The sequence below is a fragment of the Anomalospiza imberbis genome, chromosome 1, assembly GCF_031753505.1.
Source record: "Anomalospiza imberbis isolate Cuckoo-Finch-1a 21T00152 chromosome 1, ASM3175350v1, whole genome shotgun sequence".
Lineage (NCBI taxonomy): Eukaryota > Metazoa > Chordata > Aves > Passeriformes > Viduidae > Anomalospiza > Anomalospiza imberbis.
The window spans coordinates 142,428,501-142,455,254 of record NC_089681.1 but is presented as its reverse complement, the minus strand read 5'-3'; the positions used below and the strand labels follow the sequence as shown (position 1 = coordinate 142,455,254).

The 26,754-nt window shown below is 39.1% G+C and overlaps 1 long non-coding RNA gene across 1 annotated transcript; it reads right to left on the bottom strand.

Annotated features, from left to right (window-relative positions):
- Nucleotides 1-15,288: 15,288 nt before the first annotated feature.
- Nucleotides 15,289-18,299, bottom strand: LOC137463186 (uncharacterized). Its single transcript, XR_010993854.1, has 2 exons — nucleotides 18,173-18,299; nucleotides 15,289-16,364 (listed from the first exon to the last, which is right to left on the bottom strand). It is a non-coding gene; the product is annotated as an uncharacterized lncRNA (long non-coding RNA).
- Between the last annotated feature and the right edge of the window lie 8,455 nt (nucleotides 18,300-26,754).

The following is a 26,754-nucleotide window of genomic DNA, read 5'->3' as shown; positions in this document are numbered from 1 at the left end:
TCCATGCTTGCTGAATTTTCACCTGGCACTTGCCCAGCATTTGAAACAGGTAAATTTGTGTGTGGAATGTAAATTTGGTTGTGGGCTCCCAGCAGTACAAGGCCTTGCAAAGCAGAGCAGTGCACTGAGAGACTCTTTGCAGTCAACCTATTCAAGGTAATTACACCTTCCTGTTGCTGATAGTTTCCTCTGAAAGGCAGAACAAGAGGGACCTCATTTTATTTGAATTACATGGAAAACAGATTTACTGAGCTCAGCTGAGTATTATACATAAAAATAATAAAATAAAATAATTTTAGAATCCTAATTTCAGTCAGACCCGCAATAAGCTGACAAGTGGTTTTATTCTATACAGAACAAAATCAGAAAGATTAAATTTTTTTGAGTTATACAAAGATGAAGATAAAATATTAGAAGTCGTTAGAAAATTTGCAATTTCTCATTTTATCTTCTCTTTACTTAGGGGACTTGAGACTTTTTCAAACTAGGGGGAATTCTAAGGTTGGATTATTAAGACAAATCATGTAGATGTTTACTTAGTAGCCAGACACCAAAGTAGAATTTGGAAGGGAAACACAATCCATTTTTAAGATAACACTCCAGTAAGTCTTTAAACTACAGAATTCGTCAAGCAACTCCCTGTTTGATCCTGACTGCTCCACTCCAGCTTTTCAATTTCAATGTAAAATTGACTTTTCTGTGCAAGGCAGAGGTTTCCCATGTTCCACAGTGCTCAGAGGAGAGCCTGCTGTGCTCCAGAAATGAGTTCTGCCACTTTCACTGGGACCATCAAGCTGTATTTGTTCTCTGGATATGCTTAAAGAATGAGGACATGAAAGTCTGTCATGACTTATTCCTGAGCTTTCATCCAGAAAGAGATTTAGTGGACCCAAGAGATAACACAGCCTCATACTTTTTGGGAGAAAATAGTTCTCAGGAAAGAGGAACATTTGTTTTTAAAATAACTCAGTGGCATTTTGGGGCAGCTTGGGAATGAGAAGGTCTTTCACATAAAGGAAAAAAAGATAATGAATAGCCAGAGTTAGATAAATGTTTATGACCTAGCCACATTCTCAATTTGATCAGAAGAATTACAGAAAAAAAAGCAAAACACGAATACAATAATTTTATTTTAGTCTTTCCAGATCTGCTTTAAAGATTTAAGAAGGTCAACGAAGCCACTGAGACTTTGCATGCTCAGTCTAAGACAAAACCAACAGGCAAAATTTTGATACCTGACAAGTACTGGAAACAAACATTATCTTTGACCTAAACTGGTACTACTTGTTCTCCTAATTTAGAGGAGGAATTGAGGGGGTTGCTTATTTATTTTGTTTGTTTGTTTGAAAACATATATGAAAATTGCCAATGGCTGTGGGAATGGGTACTCATAATAGCAGCTTTTCATGTTTCTCTTGATAAGCTTAATCAAAGTATCTGATTATAACACTTCCCTTAGCACTTCATGTATTGTTTCCTTGGGAGCACAATAGATGTAATTTCACTCTTTCAGACTAAATGATTTTCATGGTAATTTCATTGCCATTATCCATCCCACATGTGGTGGTTTTGTATATAAATGTGTCTGACCCATGGCTTCTCACTAGTAGTCTGGAAAAAGTAGCTTCCAAACATAAAAAGGTACAAGTCATAACAGAGCTAATAACAGCAAGTACAGATAAAAACACATAACTTGGACACAACAAATTTGCTAAATAGAAGCTGAGTAAGAGGAGCATTATGAGACCATACCTGATTACTCTTTGGTGGAAATAATTCTTGTAAATATATCATATAAGTTAGCTCTTGCTAGATTGTTCTACACCTCAGACATTTCATTTTCATAAAAGGCTGATGCATCTAATGGCTCTCTGTGGAAGATATTTAATGTGATTCACCTTTGGTTTCACTATTGAAGTACTACAGCTAAATCTTACAGCTTACTCTTGTGAGAACCCTGATTACAGGGAAATTCAAAATTCAGGATTCCCTTTACAATGCACAGACAAAGCTCTCCTGTTTGGCTGTGCTGTTCCCCAACAGTGTGAAGCATCACAGCTACTTTGGGGTTCACAGCCAGCACCTTCTCCTGCAGTTAACCAAGTTAACCAGTTGTATCTGCTCAGTCCTTTCTCATAATGCAGACCCCACCAGAGGAGGAGGCTGGCACAGCAGCATGGGTAACTGGGAGACCTGAGTTGGTTTTCTCCCTTCAGGTGGCTGAAAACATAGAAAACTCAAAACAGTGTCTTCCATCTTGCAGGTGTGTACCATAAAAACTGATATATTTGGTTTTGTCACGCTGAAATGCAAGACACACAAATGATGGGCAGAGAAGACTTGAGAACGTGCTGAATTTCAAGAGAGTACTTGAAAACCCCACAAGGTGATGATATGTGGGCTACAAAACAAAGGGACTTTTGCTTCATTTCAAAAAATGTATTAAAAAAAGAGTGACCTTACTACTTTTGCCCTTTCAGAATGTTTTCCCCTCCAGTTTACAATGCACTGCTCCTTAATGTCTAAGAGACTGTACTGGGCTCAAACTTTTTTTGCTGTTATAATTTGTCTTTTCACCGATCAGGGAAGCCATCATGTCTACTGTCCTGGTAGAGTTGGCTTTCCTGTGCACAAGGTGGCATATGACTATGAAATACTCAGATTAGGTCAACATTGCACCTAAAATTCCTCTGAAGACTTCAACAACTTGAAAAAAATTCACTAAAATATAATGGTCCATGCTCATATGACTAGAGCTAGGCATTAATGACCTGTGCTCAAAGGAACAGCTTATTTCTCTAATGGATTGTAAGAAATATAACTTCATTCTTCCTTGGGAGAAATAGCAGGAGCTGATCAAGCTGTTTTAAAAGCATCTTATATTTTATTTATATTTTGTTGTTATTCTCGTTTTGAATTTCACGTCAGTATGTGTGTTTGACACAGAATGGTGTTGAGAGGGCAGGTAAAAGGAAAATTTGAAGTTGTTTCAATGAAGGAAAAAAAACCCAGTTGTTGCAGAAGAGCTAGTTCATTATATTTAATTCATTAACACAGAAAGTTTTAACATGCTTCAATACACTCTCACATTTTTTGAGTATGATTTATACAAAGTTTGGTTCCTTTATAAAAGGAAAGAGAACTTTCTTTGTCAGAAAGAGAGAGATTTGAAACTCAGAAAATATACTAGGATGCAGATTTAAATTACTTTGCACTAATCAGATAAACACACTCTCCCTTACTGTGGAGTGACAACCTACCACATTTGAGCAATCATGATAGAAAATATACCACAAAGGCATTCATTATTTTTCCAAATGCATAATATGTCATGAAGAAACCTGTGCTTTACTTCAGCCAAACCTGAATTCCTTGAAAGACCGAGTTGAAATCACCCAGCCTCATCAGGCACCCTGGCTCTGGGGCAAGGTTTCAGTTCATCTGGGGGCAAACGCCACATGGGGAGAGCACCTTGGATGGCAGCAGGTCTAACACAACCTCCTTTCTAAGGGCTGTGTCCTGTTCCCAGTGGATCCCTTAGGTCCTGACTGCAGCAATGCGCCTCTGATATTCCCAGTCCTGACTCTCTCAGTGTTCCCCATGTTTGGAGAGAATATCCCTTTGTGCCTGTTCCAGCAGAACCATTCACCATCCATTCGGGCTCGGTAGCTGGAGCCTGGGCTGTAGCCAACAATGCTTTTTGTTTATTCTTGGTGCTTTGAGAGCAGTCCTTGGGCCCACTCTCATGGCCTGGGTGGACATCCAAGTGAGGCTGGGCAATGCCAATGTCATGAGATGTCCCAGAGCCCTCTAGTCCCTGTGTGACAGGTGATGGGCTGTCACCAAACCATAGATGGGACTGTTGTCATGGAAACAAAACAGCATCAAAATACTAAAAATAAAGCTGGCCAGACAAACTTGATAGTTTTTAGGCAGAAAACTGGAGTCAGAGACTGTCATGGATATACTTGGATTTTAGACGGGCATTTGCCAAGGAAGTATATGATAGTCTAGAGAGAAAATTAAATCAGTTTGGCTTGGACAACAAGAAAATTGGTTCAATCTAAAGCAGGCTTGTGAGCTACTGACAATGAAAAATTATAAATAATCTAAGAAGAGAGAAATTGGCTAGTGATATCCCATTAGAATTAGCATTGAGCTACCTGTTTAAAGTTTGGATAAAAATATCTACAAAATTCTATAAAGAATAATAAGTTATTCAAGATACATGTAGAAGAGAGAACAATTTGGAATAATTCACTAAAGTAGAGAATAACTCATTTGTATCCCAATACTAACTGCTGTGAAGTATATGTGTGCTTATTAAAATACATTACCAAATTCTCCAACCTTCCCCACCCAAACACTTTGGGCTTTTATCTGTCAGTGGAAGCTTTCTTGTAGATAAGCCTGATTTTACATGTCTCCTGCCAGCAGAATAAGGATAAAGGTCTGAGAACTGGGCCTCTCCTTGGCGGGAGAATCCAAAAATCCTTCAGTCACAATTTTCTCCCATTTAGACTTACATTTTCCAGTATTTCCTTTAACAGCAACCACACCAAGTAGCAGCATAGCAGATAACCCAGAGCATAGCAGATTGCCCCCTGCAGAGCTGTGGGTCCCTGGGCTGATATCCAGAGATGCACTGAGGAACACACAGGACCCTTCTCCATGGTCAGGTAGCTCAGTATATAGTGGCAACTTTATTCAGCTTTGTTAGCATGTGTGATTAAATTAGAAACCTGCTAGTAATGTCTATGATAGAAAAAGCTCTTTTACCTTCTTGATGACGAGAATATTTTTACTATCTGGTCTCCGATAGTGCTGACGCCTCAGCTGTGGAAAGCATGGTGCCAATAAGGTAAATGGACTATGAAGAAACATTTGGGACGGCTGTAGCTGTCTCATCCTTGACTTTACTATTAATCATTTAAGTCATCCAGCTGTTGCAAACATCAACTTTAAATAACACCAACAGCTAAACTTATAAATACATCAGTAGTCAAGTCTTGTTCCCATTTGGAAAAGTGGTGAAATAGCCAGAATAACTGTTCCATTATAAATCCTCAAATGCTCACTGTTTACTGAGACAGCCATTTCACTTAATTTCTGAAGGCAGAGAACCTTTGAGTCATCAAAACTATCTTCATTGTCACTGAACAGGGATTTTCAGATAACTGAAAATTTATTTTATATCTCTTCCACAGTCTTCTGTCCTATCCATTATTCAAGTAACAGCATTTTCTTCTGCTCTTGAATTATTTAAACTGTTGTGCATGCAGACAAACACACTTCCCCAGCTCTGAAGCAAGATTCTGTTATAAGCATATACTTGTATCTATTCACATGCATTACTGAACTTAAACACTGAACACATCCAACATTGTGATATTTCTTGGATGCAAACTTCCATCAATACTATTTAAAAAAATACTTAGGGCTTTCACTTTAGATTTTCTATACTAATTTTTTTTTTTTGTAAAGGATCCAATCTGGCTGTGCTAAGTGTGTATTCTCCCAAAAGTTAATGCATGGAATCTCAGGCTGAAGGCAATTTATATTTGTGATTTAAAACTACCATCTTAATCAGAGTATTAATGTTATTATCATAATACTCATTAATGTGTTTCTCATAGATAATTTAAGTATGAATCAATGCCCAAAAATAACTGATTCCTCTGAGATCAAATAAATTAAGGAACTGAAAGATGTAAATAAAATCTATTTATTTCAAATTAAAGCAACAGCAGCATGTTTAAAGTTTAATCTGAGACTATTATGCAATGGTAATGCAGGGAGAACTAGCTTAGGAAAACTCAGCATGAAGTACATAATGCATTCTTGAGAGATTCAGTTTTGCCATGTAGAAGAGAGAGCATTCTAACTGCAAAATGTATGAGAGTGGTTGGGACCACATTGTAAAACCTCTGTGGTGAGAGAGAGGGAGGCACCTGGGAGAGCCAAGGTGATCATATTCAAAATTATAAAGCAGAATGCCCATTACAGACACTAAAAAAAACCCACAGTGGGGTTGAACTCCAAAGACTGTGAAAGTCTTTCAATGACTGGAGAGCCTCTACCTCTCTCTTTGCCACCAGGAGAGGAGAATGCTCAGGATAATGCCATTCAAATAATAAGAATTTTTTGGTACAGTATTTGCCATCCTATTTTTCATGGAATAGATAAGTTCTCTAATACAGAGTCTTCATCCTTTCCCTTGGAACCATTGATGAGACACAATTCAGAGGCCCTTTCAAACCCCCCAAAATCCCATTTGTGCTGTTCTTAAATTAGTTTGAGAGGGTTTCTATGTGATTTCAATGGCCCATGGCATTAAGTATACTGTTCATGTGGAGACCTCAATTTCAACCTGTTTTGTACATTCCATACATCTTCATGTTAGAGGTATTTTGGCATATACGTAATATTTTAAGAAAGTATCAACAGTGATACACATTTGGCTACTGAGAATAAAAAGAAATTTTAGAGGAAAGGATTTATGGGTTTCACTTAGAAGCTAGTGTTCCATGAAAAGTAAAGAAAAATCTTAGAGACTTCTAGTAACACAGATCATTTCAGAAGTATTTGTTTGGCAAAGGTTTTCCAATTATAAACTTTATAAATGTAGGTAGAAATGAGCAACTGCTACAGTGTTTGAACAAATTAACACAGAATGTTTATGAATCCTTTGATACTATAAATGTGTAGCCATAGGATTGTACAAAACCTTCTACATTCCGCTATATATTTTCTGCTCTTAAGTTATTTAGTTTGTGATAAAATACAGTTTTCTCCTAACCACTGGAAATAACAGACTTTCTGAGCCAGAGGTGATGCTTCTTCCAACTCAAAAAGCTTCACTAAACATTGTCTGAAGTTACAGTTATGTAGTGGCCCCAGCTGACATTTTAAAGATTCAAAACTCTGTCTAAAATATCACTTGGAGACCTCAGATTTTATGGCATGATTTTTTTAAAAACTGATCAAGATTAAGCTCTCTATGGCTTTTGCTGTATTTATTGTACTGGAAAGTTGTTCCAGACCACACTGCTTTGATGGGTAAAATTCACCCTGACTTCCAGCCCACCTGTATTCCTAGACAGTCTGGATTCATTATTTCTCTTGTTAGTTATATTAAGTAATCCTAAGAGCACTTTGTTTTTGCTCTGTTTTGATATATTTCCAAACCCATGATATTCCCTCTCAGCATTTGCTTCATGTAGTTAAAGAAGATGAATCTCTTGCACTCTTTTTTTCCCTCTTGGTTGCCTGCTTTTTTTTTCATGGAGACTTGAACTTAGGTGATTAAATTTGCATGTAATAATCCATCAGAGTCCAGCCATGCCTTCCCCCGGATCATTGAAACTACTCTTCCTCTAAAGAAAGGACTCAGCCTACAGCAATCCTGCCTTTCATTTCTGATGGTTGTACATAAAAATGGATCAAGATCATTCTGTGACCTAAGTTAGCCAGATTTCTTTTTATTTCAGTGCAAAGAGGAAATAAGCAGCTACAGCCAGTGAACCAGTTTGTATTATCCCTATCATCTATGTACAGTGTTCATTGCATCAGCTCCCAGATTTGTTACTTCAGCCTGAAAAAAAACCAGTTAAAATCCTGAGGATCACAAGGGTGACTGCAGCCAAGTGACATAGACCTCCAAAGCAGACTAACAGGGAAAACTGAGTTCAAGGGGGTTGAAACAAGGAATGTTATTGTAGAAAAAGTCACAACATGCACCTTATTATGGTGTTTTACCCCCATGTGCATGTAATAACAATGTATTCATAATTGCACAAAGACATCTTAATGTAAATAAATCACAAGATAGAAAAAAAAAATTGCTGCGATAAATCTTAATATTGGAAATCCACAGAACCGGATTCAAATGTGTTCAAACATTTTCCTTAGAAATACAAGTCATTCAGTGTTATATAATAGTGTGCAGAAAAATTTGGAAGAAAGTACTATTGTAATGCAGCAAAATAATCTTTTCGTTTATAATTGGAAAAGCATTTTGAAATTAGCTTAATTTATAACATGAGCAGTCATGAGTATAAAAATAAATGCATTTTGGCTTTTTAAGCAAATTGTGCCCTCATTTTAGAACCCAAAGTGACGTAAATCAGTTAGTTCTCATGCACTTGTGTGATACTCTGAGGTATGTGTATCTAGCATGGCAGAAACAGGTTTAATTTAAAAAAATATTATTGTTTTCATTCACATTTTCAAAAATCTTGGAAGTTTTCCTATCCTGATTAGTCCATTTAGGGGAAAATCTAAAGTTTTGGGTCTTATATTGCCTGAAAACTCTCTTATCATTGTCCATGTTACAGGCAGTAATCTAACTAGAGAGGTCACTGGTGAACTAAAGAAGAAAAATGAGTATTTCTATTTTAAGAGACACATAAACCTTGTTGAAATTAAAATACACTGGAAATGTAACCCCTGAAGTGGCAGAAGACTTTTAATGGTTTTCTAAATTTTCAGTGGAGCTGCACATACAAGTAAATTACTATTACTGGAATTCCATCAAGCCTCTTTCTCCTAAAATCCAAATTGCATGTATATTTTTTGCCAAAAGGTTAGCAGGTGACACTCAACACCTGAAGCAGAGTTTCAAATCTGAAAACCCCCAAAAATGCCCTGCCAAGTAGGCTTACAGCCAGCTGCAGAGTATTTTTAGAAGACAAGGATCAACACAAGCCTTGAGTTTTCCCTAGGCTGAGAAGTAGTAAGTTTTCCTCTGGATCCTTCATTCTTGCTGTGGTACAAAAGACCAGTTTGCCTGGATCAAACTGAAACAAAACTAGTTAATCACATTGCAGTGATGAAGATGCCAGTGTTAGGAAATATTAGTGATGTCTGTTAAAAATCATAGAAAACCACCAAGCCTTCCCACCCCAGAAAACTCAGAGACTAATGGATATTGCTTTGAATCAGCAACTGCCATTGCTGCAAAACTTAATCTCAAATTATTAACTATTATACTGAAAATAGAGAATCCTGATTTGTAATCTGTGCTCCCTGTTTTCAGCTGAGCACTTTAATTTTTCCTACTGCAAAATCTTTCCTCATTGCTTGTGACATCCACATTCCAGATCTGCAATATACGGGCAGCAGTTTGCCCTGAGCAGTTTTATTCCTGGTGTATCTGTGATACCATCCAGCTCACCCTCTGCATGATTCTTTAACTGCATCTAATTAATAGTTCAGCAATATCACATCTTTTAACTTTCCTTTTCTAGGCTGTTTTCCCTAAAGACAGAAATGGAAGATATGCAGGACAGGAAAAGATGGAAAAGAAATGAAGAGAGGAGTTTCACAGAAGCACCATTGCTCATGTGTATCATGTGTGAACTGTGGCATAAAGTGCACGAACCAGATTTTGTTTTGCCATATTTTACTTCATGGAGGAGTGTGAGTTTGCAAGCCCCAAGTTGGGCAACTCCCTGGGGGCTCCCTGGCAGGGGAGACCCTCCTGGAGCAGTTCTGTGTCAGGAACGAGAGACGCATTGGACTTTTTTGGTCTTCAGCTTCTGTTTATTGTTTATCAAAACTTCAGCACACTGTCTGCACCAGACTCTGCATGCAGGAAAAACAGCACAAAAATGGCTAACAATCTCCTGTTACAAAGCCTTTTAAGTCTAATCAAAAGCTAAACTACCCAATGAAGAAGTGACACCGAAATTATTTTCCTTTCTAACTCAATAACTGACCCCTAAAGACCCACAATGCGGATTTTTCTACCCAATTACAAGATACCACCTAAACCCAAGAAGAAAGAGGAAGAAGAAAGAAGAAAGGAACTCAAGACAACACCCTATATCCTCCATCTTGAACTCATCTATAACATACTAAAAATCCTAAAACCTAAATTTCTCACCCATATGAAATACTATACTACTGTCTACAATCTCTACAATCTGTTTCACACATTTGTGATTTCTAGTTTACCTTGAGGCTTTGGAAGTTTTCTCCATGAATGAGGGTCAAAGTCAGTGCTCCCCTGGGGATCAGGACACCCCAGAGCAGACAGAAAAATATTCCTGGTGCCCTGGGTTTCCACAGAGGAGCAGGACACTTTCTAAAAAGTGTGGCCTTGGAGGAAAGAGAGTACCTGGGGCAGTGCAATGAGAAGCAAAAAGAATCAGAAAGTTCTGCTAAGGACCCAGAGTGGCTCTGGCTCCTGCTGTTGTCCACCTCCAGGAACGGTATCTGCATACTCTGCTTCATGATTCAAGATGCAGTATTTGCTATGGTCCCATTTCACAGGTGGATTTAGAAGAGTTCTGGAAAAAAAATTGAGTTCTGGAGGCTAAGTTTTGGAAAAAAAAAAGAAGAATTTATCAACAAATCGACACATTCCTCAAAATGTTCCTTTGCCTGCCTCTGCTTCTCACTTCTCCAAAAAACCTGATTTATTTATTCCAAGATAAAATGGACCAGTTCTGGTGTGTTTTTCCATGTATGCTCAACTCACTATCCTTAGCCCTCTTTCCTGTGTTTCTCCACAGTCTCTAGTTACCGACCTAAACTAAATAAACAGTCCTATCTCTCAAACCATACTTTTTGTATGTTCTTCAGTGTGTCCTTGCCTTTTTCCATCCCCCTTTGAGGATCTCCTACAGCTCTGTCTTTTCTGTGTATCTTTTTAAAGTAAATGTCATCTACAAATAAAAATTCTCCCTTGTGTCTACCCCGTGTTCTGTGTCCACAATTGGAATTCAGGTATCTGAATGTAGGTATTTATTTCTGAAGAACCCATTGTAGGGTATATGTGTAGTCTGAAAAGCAAGCCAATAATATTTAAAGAACTGTATAGTTGAATTAATCCAAGTGCTAAAGAACAACATCTCTGGCAACTGAATGATGATCTAACTCTGCATCTTTCACTATGAAAGGAAATATCTACGTGGAAGCTATTGAAAGTTAGATAGGATAAATCCTATACTCTTGTCTAAATTAGAATTCTAGACCCTCTCTAACACTTCTTTGTCGACATTTAAGCTCAATATAGCCACTATAAAAGTAATATTTTTCATCATATTTTTTCTCATTTCAATTGACAGAACTATTAAGCCATTGATCACACAGGACCATAACCTGATGCCTTTATTGCCGTCTGATATTTCTAAAATACACAGTTTCTGATTCATTCACTCAGACTTATCCAGGCTCTGCTGTCCTGCATGTGGCATGCTTTCTTGGGACTGAGTAAATCCCATGCCTCCCCTCTAGACCCAGAAGACCTTTGCAAGGACAGTTTTCTCTCTGAGGTTGCTTCTCTCTTTCATATAAAAGAAAGGTTTCTTAGAATTTTCCCAGGCAACCACAGCATTTTTCTTCTGATTTGGCCCTGAAGCCAGCTTAGGGCTTTCTTCAGATCAAGTGGCTTGCTTGTACCTGGCTAGATTTTCAAAAAGCGGCTTTATTAGTTCTTTCCAGCCCCTGCTAATGTTCAAGAACAACCTCTTAAAGTATGTGCAAAACTGCCCAGTATGTCTTCAAACTCTTTTCTTAAAACATCTTTTTCCATAATGTTTCAACAGCCCCTTTGCTAGTTTGATAGTTTCCTTCAGCGGCTGTCCCCTCTTCTGTTGACAAGCACTTGTGAGACTTTTGGAAACACCAAGGTCCCAGGACATGTGTTCAAGTAGAATATATCTCCTCTAGCTCAGCAAATATACAAGATTTCAGAAAATTGTCATACTATGAGGGTTTTTACCAATATGTTCATGAAGTATGTACATTTCCAGAATTGATTTTTTAGTAGTTATTTCTTTTCCCAGCAGAAAAGAAGTTTCACTTAAAGAGCAGAAGAGATTGTCAATTTAGAGCATACATTTTACATTTATAAAAGTATACATGACTTGTCCCAAGGCAAAATGCATTAAAGGAAGTTCAAGTTTTATTGTAACTGTCAGTCAAAGAGAAAGGCAAGAAAACCCCACAAGTTTATCTAATTATTTTTATTTGTATGTATTTTGCATTCTTGATTAACTAAATCAAATAACAAGAAGAAGCTGCTGTGAATATTCTCCAGCTGGCTTGGAGGTGTAGGGATAATACTGCATGTGGATTTGCTAATTTCCCTTGTGGAAATAAAGCTTTTAGTGCATAGCGCACTGAAGCAAAACAAAGACAGCAACAGATGCTATCAAAGTGTTTCTTAAGTGGACAAATGGCCTTTATAACACAATAGAGACTCAAGAGTGTTATTTATCAGAAGCTCTCTAAAAGCTGACATTCAACTTTATCTTGTGGAGCTGGAGTCCCATTTTTCTCTTCTGTTGTAAGACAGCAATTGGTTCTGAAACGTGCGAAGTCCCTCCACAAGATCATTCAGGTGCTATATTAAAGATTAACAATAATTGCTGAAAAGTTCAGTAGACTGGGCTAATTAAAGATGAACAAAACAATGTAAAAAATTCAACTATCACTTGCTTAGCTAGCTTCAGCTAATCAAAACACTGGTTCAAACAATTAAAAAATAGGAGGATACTAAAAAGAAGTCAATTAGCACAAGGAACACACTGTGCTTCATTCTCTCCTCCATCTACTTCAAAAGCACTACATCTTGTTAACTGGTGTATTTCTCCTCCTGTGCTGCTTGGATGAACCTAATGACCAAGTACACCAAGTATTTGTTAATGATATCTCTTTCCTTTGGTTCTACACAGGTATAGTGATGCTTTCAACCTCATTATTTCCACTTTATTACAAGAGATTCAAAAGAGATAAATTCAAAAGAAAGGCATCCTGCTCTCCTCTGCAAAGGAAAAACAGAAGATAAACTGAAGTGATTATTAAGAGATGAAGGCTGCTATATAGCAGATATTAAATAATGTTCCTTGTAAAAGGAATCAGAACATATTAAAGCAGCAAACATAAGGCAACAAAATGTAGAACTAAAAGAGTCATACGTGTATCTGTGGGGGAAATCACATAGAGGAAATATCCACTCTTTTTAAAAGGTTTAAGCTAATGTAGAAGTAGTAATAATAATAATAATAATAATAATAATAATAATGTGCTTTATTCATAAATAGAGTCACTGCATGTTGTCACAGTGGTATAGGTTTACAGTTGCCCTAGTACAATAGATAATATTTTCTGATTTCAATTTTTTTCTTTTTTCTCACAGTAATTCTTAGCTTTCTGAGCTTTTTTAAAGATTGGCTAAATAGTGCCAGTCTTTGGCACAATGGTCAATTGTTCTCAAACTCAATGTCTCTTAAATTTTAGATTGAACATGAGTAATAATGGGAGCATCAGTGCTTTAAGAGTCCTACAAGAGATTTTTAAGAGCGTGTAATTTTTAAGTTCGAAGATAACTGAATGGGAAGATGAAATTTGTTCTGATATGAAGCAGTCCTGGTAAACTGGGGAGGTCCCAGACAGCTGGAGGCCAGCCAGTGTGGCACCCATGTATCAGAAGGGCTGGAAGGAGCATCCAGGGCACTGCAGGCCTGTCAGACCTCAGTGCTGGGGAAAGGCATGGAACAGATCACCTTGAGTGCCACTGTGTCCAGCTCTGGGCCACTCACTTTAAGAAGGACATTGAAGTGCTGGAGTGTGTCTGACAAAGGGCAACAAGGCTTGTGAAAGGACTACAGAAGATGTCTTATGAGGAGCATCTGAGAGAGCTGGGCTTGTTCAGCCTGCAGGAGAAGAGCTCGGCGGAGACCTTGCTCTCCACAAGTGCCTGAAAGGAGGGTGCAGCCAGGTTGCATGTGGGGAAGTTCATGTTAGATACTAGGAAAAATTTCTTCACTGAAAGAATGCTTAAGCATTGGACTAGGTTTTCCAGGCAGGTGGTGGAGTCGCCATCCCTGGAAGTGTTCAAAAAATGAGTGGACAGGGTACACTGGCATAGGGTTATTGGGAATAGTGGTATTCAGTCTAAGGGTAGGCTTGGTGATCTTGTCTGGAAGTCTTCTCTGACCTTAATGATTCTATCATTCTTTGAATAGAAAATAATAATTCTTAAAGAGGGAAATCAGTTTCAACTGTTTGAAATGGAAGGCCATCTTCTGAATGTAGTAGCTCAAAAAGTTTAATTCAATTTCTGTAAAGTAAAATAATTACTACCTTACACATTTTCTTAGTACTGTTTTTGTTGTTCATGTTGTACATGTGCAAGTACTGAAATCAAATGAAATTCCCTGGATTCTGAAAACCAGTTTGAGGGTAAAATCAAGGATGCTTTGAGGAACCAAAAGAACCAAGGAGTTAGATGATTTTTTGGTGGACGACCCAGTTATGCATAGACACACGAATTGCACCAAAGCTGCTTTTGGAGATGCACTCTCACTGAAGCAAGGAACCAAAAGATGAAATGATGCTTAGATGAAATGCCAGCTGTCAGATCTAAGTGGTGGAAATCTTTCCAGCATGAAAAGCAGAGCCTGGAACTGTAAAAGTATACCAAAATATAACAGTAAGATGTTGCAGGTGGCAAGTCTCAGTTTGTTGTGCTCCATTCTTTCAGCTTTCTTATGAAATGACAATGTATATTTTTAATAAAAAAATAGATAAGCAGAGACCACTCTGGCATCCCTGAAATTGTAACAGGCTACATGTGAATTCAGTTCTTTAATATTACCATTATGAAGCAGGGTGGCAGATGGCCAACTATTGCTAATTTGGGAGCAATAAAGCTAATTACTGCTAACTGCATCTGAACAGTTACCAGACAGCCAAAAATTCTCTTTCATTAATGGCTGACTCCCATCCTGAATTTTATTTCAATTCAATCTGTTCTGAACAGTGAAAAGTTGGAGCATGACAAAATCCTTTCCAAGGCAGCTCCTGGAGCACCAGCTTACAGGCTTCTGTCAGCTATGGTCTCCTGTTCTGGTGTAGCAGCCAAGAGACACATAAACCAAACTGGCATCCTGGTTTCTTACCCAGGACAACTCTCCTGAACTCTCATGGAGACTTCTCATGAAAATCTTTCAAGTTTTAATGATTGACACACTATATTCAAATGACCCTTGCTCAGCTGGTCTTCAAACACTCTGAGTATTACCAGACTTGGAAAAAACAGAGATGGGCTGCTAGACAGAGCTCTGTAGGACTTTTTTGAGGGAAATAAATGTCAGATAAACTTCATATCCCCTGAGATCTCAACAGGAATTGTGGGGCTAGCTAACAACTAAGATTACTTTTGAGATACAGTAGAATTTTCTCAAAATTTATTCTAATTATGCAGATCTGACCCTGCTTCTCATTGTCTGTTGTAAAATGAGCTTGGCACACATCAGCTGTTCTTACATTTACACATCATGGACAGAAAACGCTCTTTTATTATACATATGAAATATTTTTGAGTGTAGCAATGTTGAAATACACCCCATTAAATTAAATGCTAGAAAGAGAACAAGTGGTCTCTCTATGCCACTAAGGTTTCTCCAGAAGGATCCATCAGTTTTTATCAGACCCTTGCAATCAGGCACATCTTGCTGTCTTGAGTCCTCTCTCAAGGCCTCAAGAGGGATATTTGTACCACTTTCCATTAACCGAGTAAAATGGAAAACAGCATTAATTCCAGAAGTAAAATTCAGTATGTTTTGGTGATCAGATTCTTGTCATGCATAAAAGTATTTTAAATCAGCTAATCCACTGAGTGCAGAGGACTGTTTGCTGGACTAAACCTATGAGAATAACTAGTTGAAGCCATTTACATGGAAAAAGAATAGGAATTAATGTACATTCACCACTTTAGCTATTGTTCATGCCAGCAGTCATATGTAACTGGCCTTACAACATTTGGCCAAATAATGTGCTTATGAACACTTAAATTTTGGAACATGAATCAGTGGTTTGGGAGGAAACAATATTCAGTAAGACCTGATTCAGGATATGGATCTTTACAAGCTTATGGCATCTTCTATGCATTTAGAAACCAAGAGGCAATCAGGATTCAGTATAACTTTCAAAACCATTTAAAAATAATTCAAAATTTGTCACAATCTAGAGACATTACTGCATAATGCATTAACATTTGGCACTGAAACTGTTGGAAAATTTTCTAATTAATAACCTGTAAATTAGTCCTTTCTTGTATTGACATGAGTGATATAAATCCCTATGTTATTTTGAGCAGAGTCTATTTTGTCATTCAGTGCTCTTCCAGAAGCAAAACTAATTTTTTTGAAGACAGGAGTGCAATTCCACAGGACACAATTTAGTTTCAATAGTGGGCACAGGACTTTGCTAATGGGAGACAACTTTCATTATTTCAAATGCTATTCCAGGTGAATTGAATCATTCAATAGGAAATTTTGCATTTGTTTTCCTCTTTTTGCTGGGCTTCTCTGACAGGAAAATGGCCATACCGCCAGAGTAGAAGACAGCATCTGGAAAACAGAGCAAAGAAGAGGAAAAAATGCTCCAGGTTGGGTTAAGAGTCCTATTCTTATGAAAACAGAATCAAAATAGACCTCCACCAAGGAGAAGTTACCATGAAATATCATAATTTACATTTTTTAAGCTACTGCTATATCTAGATAAAGAATGGGGAAATTGCTGGATTTATTTTTCTCTGTAGCAGACACTAGATTAAACACTTTCCCAACAAAACTGGATTTCAATTCTAACCCCAAGGCAAAAAAACTGTCTTCATTGAGCAAAACAAGACCTTTTGGAGGGGGGCTTTGGTGAGTTCCTATGAGGTATTCAAAGACAAAATGAGTCAAAAGGTGGCACTTTGGGCTTGGCAAAAGCCTATGAGTGCAGGGGCAGAGAGCTGACCTTGGCCCATTCCCCTCTGGGTCAAATGAAGCCTTTTCTCTTTTCCATTCTCCCTTGGGCCAGCATCCACATTACTTATAGAAAATAAAAAGCCATGAAGAAATTGATAGGAAAGCAGCTTAGTTACTTTTGAAAAACCCCTTGTGTTTCCAGTTGATCTTTAGGAATTTAAGTGTATATCTACATACTCCAAGATTGAATCCTCTTTAAAATATTTAAATAGATGAATCACATTAATAAGCAGGAAATACAGAGACAAATACAGCTTAGAATCTATGACAAGAGATTTAAAGAATATTTTTGACTCTTTTCTACTTTCACAAGGCTGATGCTCAGGCTCAGCAATATGAAACAAGTGAACCTAATGATAATAATAACATTCATAGATTCTCCTTTAGCTTCCCACAGATCAGAAATGGAAAATAAAGTAACCTAAGATGGGTTTATAAACTACTTGCTTGTATTGAGAGATGTGTCATGGAACTTGGCAATTTTTCTCAGGTCACAGACTTTGCTACCACAGTGCAATGTGAGGAGTTTAACCAATTGAAGTAAGAATAATAATTTCCTATCCTTTAATCATAAAATGTCCCTAAACAGAGCACAGATAACTCCCCCAACATAGTACAGAGCAAGTGTTGTAAATGGGATTTGTTAAACATGTGTGGTAAGAAGACAGATAACTCAGTAGGTTTTAAGTTGAATTTGCATTTCCAAGGGCAGCCTCAGATTATGCCTTTCACTTCCATAAAATGAACAGGAGGACTTGCAGATATTTTCCAGGCTAATAGAAGAAAGTATTTCCCTGGTAGCATCATCCTTAATTGAGGGCTCTGCTTATCTCGTTCCTAAACTGAGAGAGGGAAACTACCTGAAATATTTTGTACTTCCAGCTACTGTTCTAATTAACCTCTTTGAGATGCTGAAAGTGAACTTCCCTATGCTTTTTGGAAGACAGCATGGTCTCTGAGGCTCTTTCCCACTCTGAAAATTCAGTACTCATTAGTGTAATCTCCTCACTGTGATTTAAAGAAAGCTTGGGTTTGCAGCTGACTGCAAGCCATGGACAAGGGGAAGGCTGGAAAAGTTCATCTAGGCTTTAATTACAGTTGAAATAATGCTAACATTTAGAAGACGTTTAACAGCAAGGTTAGCAGATGAGTATTCCTGGGGGGCTCTGTTCATTTTTTATTGTTATTTTTGACAATTGCGAAGTGTTTCAAAAGCAGCAAGATAAGTTCAGCCTGCATGTAAGAATGCAATGATAGCTCTGTTAATCATCCAGAAATTATCTACTTGGGACAGTGTGATAAATAACAGGCAAACTACTCAGCCAGTTCTTGGAAGCAGAGCCTCTGCTTTGGAACAGTGTTAAACCACAAATACTATCCATGTGCAAACAAATGTGACTTACAGTTTATCATTTATATTTGTGCTGCCCTGAAAATGTCTTTCCTCTTCCTGGATCATTAGCTGCTCTGAAAAAAAAATAGAATCACACACATATTAGAAGAGGTCGATAGAGGAGAAGCAAATGACAAAAATTAAACAAAACAATAGGCTGTGTTATGTTTCCATGGAAAGGCAGCAAAGGAAAAAAAGAAAGTCCAAAAAAAGAATGATGAAAGGATTAAACAGAACTTAGCCAATATTTCAGTAAATGGTGGCAGGTTTCTCTCCCCTTTGCAAATGTTTCTCACGTGTCAATAGTTACAGGTCTTACCATGGGCAAGCTGGGCAGAGCTCACCCACAGAATCACAGAATCAGCTAGGTTGGAAAAGACCTTGGACATCACCAAGTCCAGCCTATGACCTAACACCACCTTATTAACTAAACCATGGCACTGAGTGCCACATCCTGTCTTTTTTAAAACACCTCCAGGGACGGTGGTTCTACCTCCTCTCTGGGCGGGCCAACAACTCTTTCTGTGAATATTTTTTTTCAAATATCTGGCCTAAACTTCCCCTGGCACAGCTTAAGGCTGTGCCCTCTTTTCCTGCTGCTGGCTGCCTGGGAGAAGAGGCTGACCCCTACCTGGCTACAGCCTCCTTTCAGGCAGCTGTAGAGAGGGATAAGGTCTCCCCTGAGCTTCCTTTTCTCCAGACTAAACAGCCCCAGCTCCCTCAGTTGTTCTTCACAGGGCTTGTGTTCTTGACCCTTCAACAACCTTATTGCTCTTCTCTGAATATGTTTGAGCATCTCAAATTCCCTCCTAAATTGAGGGGCCCAGAACTGGACACAGCACTCCAGGTGTGGCCTCACCAGTGCCGAGTACGGGGGAAGAATGAATGACCTCCCTGCTCCTGCTGGCCACACTGTTCCTGATACGGGCCAGGAGGCATTGGCCTTCTTGGCCACCAGGGCACACTGCTGTCTCATGTTCAGTCAGCTGTTATCAGCAGCCCCAGGTCCCTTTCTGCCTGGCCACTGTCCATCCCACTCAGGACATCTCCTCACTCCTCTTTACACACCAATGTATTTATTATACAAGTTAGTTTGAAGATCACATTTTTCCATTTCTCAAAGCCTCCTCCATGTGTTCAGAATTGCATTAACACAAGAGAAAAAGATGGTGATGGCCCACTTACATGAGTGACAGACTATTACAGATGTAATTACACGCTGAGTCTGCATTTGCAGCATATTCCCCCTCACAGCTTCAAAGTTTCTCAAATCTGAGAGCTCTTCCAAGGAGATGTTGAGCTTACCATTATCTTTAGAGACATGGCTGAGTGAGAAAAACTAAGTGGATGCTGGTGTTTATATGGAAGCCTTGGCAAACAGAATCCAAGGCAGATTTTCACAAAATTTATTGCCCTGGTAATTGCAGAAATGAAAAAGAGTGGGTAATTGGGAACATAATACCAGTGGGCAAACACAACAGACAACTGTTGGGCATGTTATGGTGCCAGGAGAAAGTGCAAATTGGACCTGCAAATTAGAAAGTGCAAATGCCAACATTTACTTTATGGTAAAGGTTCAAGGAATAGCTATATGCTATTCACTCTGATTACACAGGGAAATCCATTTTTGCACTGTGCTGCTCTGGTTTTGTATGTGCCATTAGCACATTTGCATTTTGAAGATGCAGAGCAGAGTTTGCTTTTTTTTCCACATGCAGTCAGTTTTGGGGGCTATTTTTACCAAGTATTAAAGCCATAAATATTTGTGAACTATTTTCTTTTTTTCCCATGCTGCATTTATATACATGGTTTTACATTTTATTTCATTCTTCTGGCTACCATTCAGAAAAGGAGCTAAAGTGCAGAAAGGATGATAAAAAGCAGACACTACACAGATTTTGATTTTCTGCATTTTACTTTCTTTTGAAGAAATAACATTGGAAATAAGGATATACTTTCCTTTAGAAATTTAAAATAAAATAGAGAAAAGAACAATGCAAGTTCATACAGAGGTGATGCCTAGTTCTTGTGGGCTGTTTTCAAAAGGTTAAAAGTGGTGGGTTTCATCTGCTGTTCTGATAACAACACAAAGATTTGTACTGAAAAAGAGCAAATTAGAAGATCAGGAAATAGGTCATAACCAGGCATGCTATGTCTAGCATTAGTCAAAAAAGCAGTTGCAAAATTTCTCTGATGTAGGGGTTGTAGCTCCAGCCTGGAGGCCAAGGACCAGCCCCTGGTAAATGGTCACAACCCCACTGAAGTCAGAAATGCTTCCTCAGTTTACACAGGCTGGCCTTTTGTTTAGAAAATCTTGAAAAATATATACTCTTTAATTAAAATTACCTAAACATATAGGCCTGGAAAGCCCTTTACAGAGAAGCTGAATATTAATCTCTGATCCATGAGGAGCTTTCCACCAAGACTAAGTCAAACAGCTGCTCTTAAACATTTGTTGTTGAATGTGCCTCTAGCAGATAGCAGTACAAATTAACTCATGTTCTAGATGTTATATTCAGAATTTATAAATTATGTAACTAAACCACAAATTCTTCACACAGTACCATGCTTAGCAATTGCTGTATGAACTAATTATCAGAATAATTTCAGAATAACTGAATTATCAGAATAACTAATTATCAGAATAACCTTGCAGTTCATCTTAGCAGAGCAGGCTTGGGGCTCCAGGGTTTTGTCACTGCAGAGTGAGAAAGTGTTTTCTGCTGTAGCATAGGATGTGATTGCTTCTCAGTGCTGTGGGAATCCTCAGGAAAACATGTTTTTGTTACATCTGGGGACTGATGCTGCTATGTCTGGTTTCTGTTAAATGAAATCTTTTATCCTGTCAAAGTGCAGCCACCGCCACCTCTCTTAGGGAAGGCACAGTTTTCCCTGTTTCCCTGCTGCAGTGCTGGGACCATTGGCCACCGCTGCAGATTTGTGTGTGTCACTGTCCAGTCACACCGTGCCACCTGCTGGGACGTGCCGTGGGCACGTCCTCTGTGCCTGCTCTGGGTTGCACTGAAGATTGCCCAAATGTTAGAAGAAAGTGGAGGTGAATGAGCTTTTGGTGTTAAACAAACCTGGAGACACTATTAAAAATCTGCATTTCAGGCCCTATAACCTGTGTTAGGTGTGAGCACGTGGCAGACAGCGCTTATACTGTCCATTAATCTCCTTTTGTCAATGCCTCTTCTTAGAGCATTGCACCCTTTTGGTGAATTATGTCCAAACAGGGCTACATTTTTACCTGTCTTCTTCTACCTGAGATTAATAAATAGTTTGATGACTATTTGTCAGTGTGTGTATGTATGGCTTAAATACATACAGAGGATTTTATGTTGCTTACTGATTATTGGAAAAAACTGGTTTTAAATTCACTGCTAGTAATGTCTGTGCACCTTTTGTTTCATATATGGCCAGAGACCTATGCATATGGCCGTGCCACAGCCCCAGCAGGATGCCGGGGTTACTAATCAAGAGCATTTACTTAGCAGGAGATGGGGAAGGGGAAGAGGAGTTGATTCTGAAAGATGCTGCCAAGAAATCTCAGCAGACACGAGCTCTATGTGCAGGACCTTGCAAAAGGAATTCAGCCTCTCAAATCCATGGTAAGGAAGCTACACTCATTTAACTTTGTGGAACTATGTGTACCTGCCAAAGGCCACCTAATGACTAGAATTTTAACTTCAAATTTTTTAATAAAACTACTTTGACAGGAACATCCAAAAGATACACAATTTTTTTGTGTGTGTTTTCGTTATATTCACAGAAAAGCAAAAAGCAATCCCACACACTAGCAAAAACACAGATTACACAACAACTGATAAATAGAATATGACTCTTTTTTAGTTTTTCCCAGGATCCAAACCTGTGTGAAACAAATGAGGAAGTAGCTGTCATGCTGGGAGCCCTTCTAGAAAAAAAACAGAATTCAGAGGTAACACAGCTCTCAGCAGCATCACTGAGCACTCAGGACTTTGCTCTCCTTCAATTAATGAACTGGTCTTGGCATGTAACAACTGGCTGTTTCACAACATTTTAAAAGTACAGAGTTTCTATATTTAATCTAGATGGATGGCACATTTCATCATGACAGTTCTGATGGGCAGGAGAAGGATGCTTTTTTTTTTAATGGTATTCACAATCTATGTTTCCTATTTTTTGACTCTCTAATCCTAAAAGTTAAAAGGACATCTACAAAGCTGTATTAGGCTCCCTTTCCTCTCCAAAGAGCACTCAAAAGCTTAGATCCTCCTGTCCCTGCACAGTGAACTAGTGGATGGCCCTTTGCACCACGAGAGGGGTGGAGGTAACTGAAGACAGCCCTGAGGCACACAAATACCCAAGTGTGTGAAGGACCTGAATTCAGATACTGATTTAACACTGCTGGGCTACACGTCTTCTGAAATACCTTCAAGGATAATGACCCTACCACTTCCCTGGGCAGCCTGTTCCAATGCTTCCCCACCTTTTCAGTGATGAGATTTTTCCTAATACCCAATCTAGACCTCCCCAGGTGCAACTTGAGGCCATTTCTTCTTGTTCTACCACTTATTTCTTGGGGGGAGAGATGGACACCTACCCTGATGCCTTGGAATGGCTACCTAGAACAGAGGCTAGATAAAGTGGGTATTTATTAAAGGCCTTCAAAAGATACACCTTGGCCAGCCAAAAGCCTTGCAGAGGCTACACCAAGATGGACACTGGTCATGAGTTTTTCAGACATATATATAAGTTTGGTCTATTTCTATATCAGGCATTAATCCTCCAATTACAGCTTCAGGTAATGAAGAATATTCCCCCACTTTGCTCCTCCCTCATTCACTTTTTGGGCCCGAGGCTGTGATGGTGACCTTGGTTCTCAGGCCTGAAGGAATGTTTTGTTTGACCAAAATGTGAAGCTCCATATAGAGCTTACTAACACTCTATATGGAGTTCATTGGTGAACTCCAATGCAATATAGGATCTGAAAAATATAAAAGCTAAAAACTTTAAACTTCAACCTTGCTACAACCTTCTTTCAGGAGGCCTCCTCGGCTTGGTTTAACCAAAACAATGGTTGTGGAGGTGTGAGCAAAGCTGCAGGCTGGATCCATGCCAGGCAAGAAAAGCAGGAGCAGAGAGGTATTTTTTCTGAGAGACTAGTGGCAGCTCAGTGAGTCAGGAGGATAAATCTGATATGACAAGGTAAGTATAGGTATGACAATGTATAAAACCCAAGGGGGAAAGCAGGGTGTAGGAAAAAGGCAGCTCATCAGCACAAGGATCACAGAGGACAGTCCTTCCCCCAGGGCTGCCAGCAAAGGTGTGCAGGGTTTCTTACTAGAGACAGTGAGACACATCAATGCTCAGCCTAGTAAGTTACAAGCCCTTGGCTTCTGCTGTGTGCATCAGGCAGTAGATAATTGCCCTCTTCTCTTAAGTGGGTATGTCCCTCTCAGTGTCCCTGCTCACAGCAGTAGGTGATGAACCAGATGTGACCACTGGGAGAGGTTCTGCTCTGCTGCCTGGGGCTGTGGCAGCCTGAGGGCTACAGGGGCTCCGGTTCTCCCAGCTGGAGGCGAGCCCAGGACACCAGGTGCCAGTCACAGCTTCTCCTCTGCTCAGTGGCAGGAGTTTGCTGCTGTCTTGGTCTGAGGTGCTTTCTGTAGCTGGCCCTGAAGAAACCCTGCCTTCTGCCACATGTTCTTGTGCTGGCAGTTCAGTCCCCAGCACGAGTCCAGCTCACTACACAGAGATAAGGCCATAAAGAGAGGCAGAAGAGCACAGACCAGCTTGTGATATTTCCTCCTGGTTTGTGCCCTGATGTGTCCATAGCCCTCCTGAGCCAGGCATTGGGAAGGACACAGCAGATATTTCCCAGTGTTTACAGCAGTGCAACTCTAGCCCTTCCTGAGCCTGCCCAGCCAGACCAGGGTCTGGCTGTAGGTCAACATCCAAAAATTCACTGCAAGGTGCCTTCTACACATTGTGCCTCTTTGTAACCCAGATCCTGAGCCGGCTTAGGCTCTTTCACATTAACACGACAGCAAATGATGCTCAAGGTATTGCAGCGATGAGAAATAGTAAATCAACCATGAAGACCTCTCTATTTCTGCTGTTTCTCTGCTTGGACAGCAAACCCTTATCGTCTCTCTCCTCTGATGACCCAAACCAGGCAGACAATCTCTTGGTTTCAGCACTTCAGACCCCAAACTTGTCTCTCTTCCCTTGGGTCACCTTGCACCCACCATGGCTCAGACGTCCTCAGCTAACAGGGTTTCTTTTAGTTGGCTCACAGCCCTTTAAAGAGAAAAAAAGGAGGACAAAATATTAAGATGCAACCTTGAGAAAGACGATTTCTTAGTTATCTGCTTTCTACAGGATATTTTTCATTAGATTTTCAAATTAATCTGTAATTACTGTAAATAATGATTTTCAAGTCTGTAAACTCCACCACTATGACCTTGGATATAGCATTATGGGCCCCAGTAGTTGGTACCTGCCAGAACACTCAGAGAAACACCTGTAACAGACAACAACCAGACAACTTTCTTTTGAGAAACTTTTATTCTGTTCTCTCTTTCACAAGGAATTAAACACTTGCTGTTGACCCAGAACTCAGTAAAACTGAGACCAGCCTCTAAGGCTGATCAGCTGCAAGAAGCTAAGTGGTGTATGCGGTGAAGTCAGCCTCTCTCAGCTGAGCTGGAGTAAGTGCACACGGTTTCCATCTTCTGATAATGTGAACTAAAATACCCTTGCTTAAACCATTGTAGGAGGTTCCAGTGCACAAGTGAAGATAGTCAGTAAAATTGTTTTATTTCCACTGCAGTGGGATTCATTTCTACACAGGCAGCCTTTGTGCCTGGGCTTCAGGGCAGCCACTTTCAGCTGACAGTGGCAACTTCTGGTTGCTGAAAACGCTGACAAAGAGCCTGTATCCTCTTTTGAAACCTCCAGCCCTTTGCCTTGGATGAAAGCTCTGGCTTTAAAGTCTCTCCCATCCATTTTAGGGCAGTGTGTAAGGCAGTCACATTCACAGAGAGGAATACTGGATGCCTTTCTTACCTTCAATCAGGGTTTGAAATGGCCATAGGAGTTTTACAGAGCTGGGCTGCTGATATTCATGTTCTCTTTCCCTTGCCCAGCTGAGCAAGCTGGCTTTGCTGTGATTTCCACATGGCCTGCACAAGGACTTGGATACTTCACTATAGCTTAAGCTTTAATTAATGCATTATGAGATACACCTTTCAGGAACTGGTCTAATTGAATTTTTTCTTTAGGCATCCAATCTAAAGGAGTAACTGAGATATTATTCTCAAGATGGAAAATTATCCTTACTTGTTGTTTCCTCAAATACCTGTGAAATGTTCAAGTCTTGATTTTTATGGCCAGGCAGCTCTATGGTTGTGTCTTGTATGTGTTTAATGGTCCTTTGCTCACAGACACCTCTTGTTTTCCACACATTCATTCATTTCTTGGGTGACAACCAACAGAACTCCTTTACATCAAATAAGGGAATCTCTAATTTCATATGCAGTATTACTGTTTATACATCAGCATTTGCATACACATGCATAGTATATATGCTATATGTGCAATACAATATTTTAATATAGCAATACTCTGTTTGATGTTATATATTTGTCTTTCTCAGGGCTGGAGAGGAACTGTCCTCCCTGTTGCCTGTAAGATTAGAGAAACTTGGTTCAAAAAGTCTTATGATGGAGGGAGGAAGAGGGATTGCTTTTTTACTTCACTGCTCCAGCTTTCATTCATATACTGGAAAAAATAATCCAGTATTTCTGGATTCTTGGCCTACCATAACCCGGATATCAGTGCTCAGATGAGGAGGCCAATTTTGTTTTTTTCCTGTGGAAGCTGAAAACCCTGGGTTTCATCCCCAGTGCATGAATAAATGATTTAGTGAAGTGTTTTTCTTTTACAAATTTATTTATTTCCAACACAGTTTATTTAGACCAGTGCTTCTAGTCAAGGAGCCATCGGTGACTCTCATGAAAGACAAGTCAATTCCCAAAGAATAAATAGAAAAGGCTTTATCCATTACAAATTTTTCAATCACATCCATTTCACTTAAAGATTTAAATTGTAACCCCTTCATCTTATATCAACAAAGCAATTATTTTAACTAATGAAGATAATGGATTATGAGAAAATAAAGGACAACTAGAAGAAGAAAGCCATCTATATTAAAGTTGTACAGAAAATATCAATTTGCTCAGTTGTGAGACTATGTGGTGAGTCACTGTAGAAAAAGTTAAATGCTACCCATAGAGAGAAGAATTCTAATAAGAGATGAGTTTAATGGGTTACATGCCCTTGATTCCTCCCTCTTATTGTTTCTTTGTCCTAAAACAAACCTGACAGTATGTCTTTGGATCATCAGGTTAATGAAAGATATGTACATTGAGAAGGTTAAATAAGACCTCTGGTAAAGAAGTTTCACCAGAAAAGCCTGAAGCAATTTGAATTTTTCTTATGCTTCTGATTCCTAATGCATCCACTAAAGAGGCAATTTGACAAACATAAAGCGCTCGGGGCTCTTTGTCCACAGTTGTCAACTGTTTTTTCTTCAGTAAAAGCCCA